Source organism: Diabrotica virgifera, chromosome 8 (assembly GCF_917563875.1).
Source record: "Diabrotica virgifera virgifera chromosome 8, PGI_DIABVI_V3a".
Lineage (NCBI taxonomy): Eukaryota > Metazoa > Arthropoda > Insecta > Coleoptera > Chrysomelidae > Diabrotica > Diabrotica virgifera.
The window spans coordinates 196,864,504-196,869,971 of record NC_065450.1 but is presented as its reverse complement, the minus strand read 5'-3'; positions in this window follow the sequence as shown (position 1 = coordinate 196,869,971).

Below are 5,468 nucleotides of genomic sequence, written 5' to 3'. Positions count from 1 at the left end.
GGGAGCACGGGGATTATTTTTAGACATTTGCTGAGTCAGGGACGTATCAGACCAGAGAAATTTGGGCTGTACTACAAGTTAGTTTAAAATAGTCACTTTCTCGGTGATTCTCATGTATTTTTTACAACGGACTAATAAAAGCTAGCGAAACATTTTACACAGGCTGTACAAAAAGTATAGCACTGCAAATGTAAAATACCTAAATAGTTATACAGGGTGTTTCATTAATAATTGTCCGTATAGTAACTGGAGAAACCTTAGCACAAAATACGAAGATTTAACCTAAAATACTTAAATAAAATGTGGTTCCTTACTAAGTTACAGATACAGGGTGTTTTATCTAAAAATTTAAAAACTATTTTTGCTCAGCATTTTAAAACTATTCGACGTATTCTTTTCATACTTGGCAGGAAATATAGGTACTGTACAAACTACTAAATTATGTTAAACAAACGTTTTTGACTATTACCAGAGGCGTACGACGGGGGAAAGTGAATGGTTGACCCATTCCAAATTCTACGCCACTGGCGGAAGTGATATTTTAGTCCAATATTTGAATTTTCCAATACTTTCTATGAAAATAATATACTCTTCATTCGTAACCATAAAGTCATTAGTTTTCGAGATATTTGTAGTTGAAAATTCAACGGCACAGCTATTTTGGTTAATGTATTGTGGCCCTTCATTTTTAACATCAAATATCTCGAAAAATAAAGATTTTATCGTTAAGAATGAAGAGTATATTATTTACATAGAAAGTATTGGAGAATCTAAAAGTTACGCTAAAATAGCAATTCCATCAGTGGTATCGATTTTGAAAAGGGTCAACCATTCACTTTTCCCTGTACGCCTCTGTTAGTAGTCAGAAACCTTTATTTAACATCCAATAGTAGTATCTACGCTTTTTGCCAAGTATGATAAGGATATTTGAAATACTTTTAAAGTACTGGGTACAAAATTTTTTTAAATTCTAAATCAAATGTACCTGTTACATAAATATTAAATATTTGTATCCAGTACTTTAAAAATATTCGACATATCCTTATTATACTTGGTAGTAGGTGTAGGTACTGTACACCATACTAATATATGTTAAATAAACCTTTCTGGCTACTACCAGAGGCGTACGACAGGGGAATGTGAATGGTTAACCCTTCCCACGTTCTACGCCACTGGCGAAATTACTATTTATCATTCGTTTTCGAGATATTTGAATTTAAAAATGAAGGGGCACAATACATTAACCAAAATAGCGGTGCCGTTGCATTTTTAACTTCAAATATCTCGAAAAATAATGACTTTATCGTTACGAATTAAAAGTACATTATTTTCATAGAATGTATTGGAGAATCCAAATATTGGACTAAAATAGCAATTCCGCCAGTGGCGTAGAATTTGGAAAGGATCAACCATTCACTTTCACCCGTCGTACGCCTCTGGTAATAGCCAGAAACGTTTGTTTAACATAATTTAGTAGTTTGTGCAGTAACTATACTTTCTACCAAGTATGAAAACGATACGTCGAATAGTTTTAAAATGCTGAGCAAAAATAGTTTTTACATTTTTAGATAAAACACCCTGTAACTCAGTAAGGAACCACATTTTATTTAAGTGTTTAAGTTAAATCTTCGTATTTTGTGCTAAGGTTTCTCCAGTTACTATATGGACAATTATTAATGAAGCATGAAGCACCCTGTATAATATATGCGTGAAATACTATTTCCAAAAGTATTAAAGATCTTTAATAGTATAATAGTATAATGTATTAAATTTTATGTACAATGCTGAAAATTAAAAAGGGGAAGCATAAACAAGAAGAAAAAGAGGAATAGAAAAGCAGCGGTAGAAATCATAAATAGCTTATCTCAAATTCACGAAAATTTTAAGTTTGAGTTAAGTCAAATTACTATTAGCATAGATAAATTAGAAGAACAGTAGAAAGTAGAACGATATAAAAACAACGTACAACAACAAAACGATTTAAAACCTAATTTAGAATGACAAATAGCTGAGTTAGAAAGAAGAGCCCATCAGAATCAAAACCTGCTAAATCCTAAAGTTTTCGTTCTGCTAAATCCAAACTAAAAGTACACATTTCTGAAGATGTAAGGGGCATGCAGGAAAATGACAAATTAGTGTGCCATTTTATGATATTTAATGATGCCCCTTTGATTGAAAAATGCCGGATAATCTTTGGAAAATTTACATTTTTAATGTTTTTTAGCCTCCTGACAAAATTTCAAAACATGGATCTAGCAAGTTTTGATTCTATAGGCCTCTGGTACTTACGTTTCTGTACCTAATATTGTTTTAATAAATAATTTCTAATCTGAAGAAACAGCCTCATCATCTTCCATAGTTGACCCAGGCACAATTAAAATTAGCAAAAATTACAAAACAAATCACAAAACAGCATGGGACCTTATTGTTTTCTAGAGCAAATGGCAGGTCTGAGAAAGAAATGACAGCTTCCTTGGTAGTTTCGCTTCGAGGAAAAGCAGCAACCGTCTTAAAATTACTTCCCGGCACCACTTACACCATACCTCCCTCGTTCAAGCTTTAGATTAGATATGACTAGCAGCTTCTAGAGCAGGTTTTCCAAAGTCATCTGAAAGTTCGATATAAAAAACAATGAAATCCTCCAAGAATTTAAAACCGATATTAAAAGAATATTGCATTTGCCGTACCTTCAGGCATATAAAGATTTTTTGGAACAAATTTGTATACATAGGTACAGGCATTTATAGAAGATGGACTGCAGGATGTTGAAATGCAACAAGCTCTCTGATTTAAATATCACAAAACGCTAAATGGAGCACTAATCTCAGCTCAGGGGAATAAAGCGACCAAAATTATATCCAGATCTCACCCAAAATTAAAAGAAATAAGATTTAGAGAAAATGGGGAAGTCGCTACCACAAATAACCAACAATCTATTGTATCCCAAATGTTGAGCATATAGGTATGTTTTAATTGCGTAGTAATAGGATATTTGCAAAATAATTGCAGAAGCCGATCCCAGACAAGAAAAGAACCATAAAATGAGGTCAGAAAGTCGCCTAGAGCGGCATCCAGAAGCCTGTCACAGAGTTCTATTATAAATACTAGTCCTAAAAAATAGATTTCCCAGAACTGACCATTAAAAGAAAAATATACTCTGGAATCTGAAACTGCTCATTTCAAGGATCCACTAGCGACTAGTAAAATGGTCCTAAAATTAGTAAAAATTATACATCATACACTGACCGGCACGAAAAACGGGCACCCCAAAAATGGGTAATTTTTGATGTCTCGAATTTCCTAAAACTCTTGTCCGATTTAAGTGATTTTTTTAATATGCTATTGCCTTATTCTTTAACAATATTGCTGTAATAATATTGTTGCTAGAAAGCTAAATTGTCATTGTATACCGGGTGTACCAATAAAGCTGTGCTTTTTTCTCAAAGTTCACCACATCCTGTGGAATATACTAGCATTTGTAAAATACTGAAATTAAAACCCAACTACAGCCTCCGGTTTTCTTAACATTCTGTTTTTTTATTCATTGGCTTATGTTGGATAATAAAAAAGTTAGTTACTTTAACAACTAGCCATGTTCTTCGTAAATATGGGGTGTTTTTTAATAAGTGCGACACACTTTAAGGGTAATTTTGCATGAAAAAATAATGACCGTTTGCTTGATAAACATATGTCCGCAAATGTTTCGTTTCCGAGATACGGGATGTTGAATTTTTTCTTACAAACTGATGATTTATTTATTGCTCTAAAACCGGTTAGGATATGTAAATGAAATTTGGTAGGTTTTAAGAGGTTATTGCGCATTTTTTTACATACAATTAAGAATTTTATATTCACCATTGGGGTGTATATGGGGTATTACCTGTAAGTTTAATGTTTTATTCTTTTTTTTATTCTTTTTTTGTGTTGTTTGATTAAATTCGTGTGGCCTGCATGTATTGAAAAATATTGTATTGTATAAAATACTACATTATTAGTCTAATAAACAAAGAATTTTTTCTATTTGATCCATTATGCTTTTTATATATTTTAGTTCCCCCCTCATTGCTTTTTTCATGTTGGTTAGTTTGAGTTATTCCTTTTATTTTCTTCTGCAATGCATTTAATTATTTTTAGAATTCTGGGTTTTCCTCTTTTATCTATGTTATTTTCGATTTGACATTAAATTGTGATGTTTTCTTTTTGTACGGCTTTTGCAAATAAAACCACAGTTTAATGCTAAATAATGCTTTAGCATTATAGGCCTGGATCCCGCGTACCAAAAAATGTACTAATAGCAAGCTGAAAATTTGTTTATAGCTTAACGGTGTCTAGTCGGACCAACTTTGATGTACGGGAACACTGGAACAGGGGAAGTTTTAATTGTGGAACAGGTTACAGGTTTCGAACGTCAGACTACGAAAACGTCCCATGTATTTTGTCGGACAGAACTTCCAATTGATTTGTTACCCTTTCATTAAACTCTCATGCAAATATCAGATTGCTATTTACCACCAATATAATTCCTGTTATTTGATATGTTCTAGGTGTCGGACTTATTAAGAATGCCCAACATATTTGTCGGACAAACATTTTTTCATATATTATATAAAGTTTGCTATTGAATAAACTTAAAAACAACCTGCTACTTTTCACAATCATAAACTTGTTAGGATGATACGTTCCACAATTAAAAATTCCCTGTTCCAGTGTTCCCTTACATCAAAGTTTGTCCGATTAGACACCGCACCGTTAAGCTAAAGTCCTTTTCATGAGCATTTTTCAGTTCGTCACAAATGATAGAAAAAAAGGTAAGTTCGTGATAATACACATTTATAACATTTATTCTAACATGACATTGTAGTTAAATCTGACAGTTGTCACATTTTATTTGCAATTTGGCATAAAAACAAATCAATTGTTTTTATTGCATTTATAAAATGGTATTTTCTTTGATTTGTATAGTCTTATAAATCGTACAGATTATATTCGTAGATATCCTATATAATTCGTAAATAATTTTTTTTCGATTATAGCGCCATCTATCGACAACTAGAATAAATGTTATAAATGTCTCTAATCACAGACGTGCCTTTTTTCTGTCACATACAATTGAAAAACTGTGACGCACTGAAAGATGCTCATGAGAAAAAGAATATTAGCAAATTTTCAGCTTGCTGTTAATTAATTTTTTTTGGTATACGAGATCCAGGCCTATCAGTCTGGGCTGATTATCGGAGAATAGGCCATTTTTGGGAAAAGGCATTTACCAGCAATTTTATTGCTGGAATCGAAGCTTATGATATTTGAATACCTATATTAATAATATAGGTATTCAAAGTCCGCAGATAGTGTGCTACTTCTTTTATAAACAAAATGGCGCCCGAAAATCATGTTTTTTCAATTATTGCTCTATAACTCCGAAGATTTTAACTTTACAACAAAAACACTCAAATAAAAATTCACCGCAA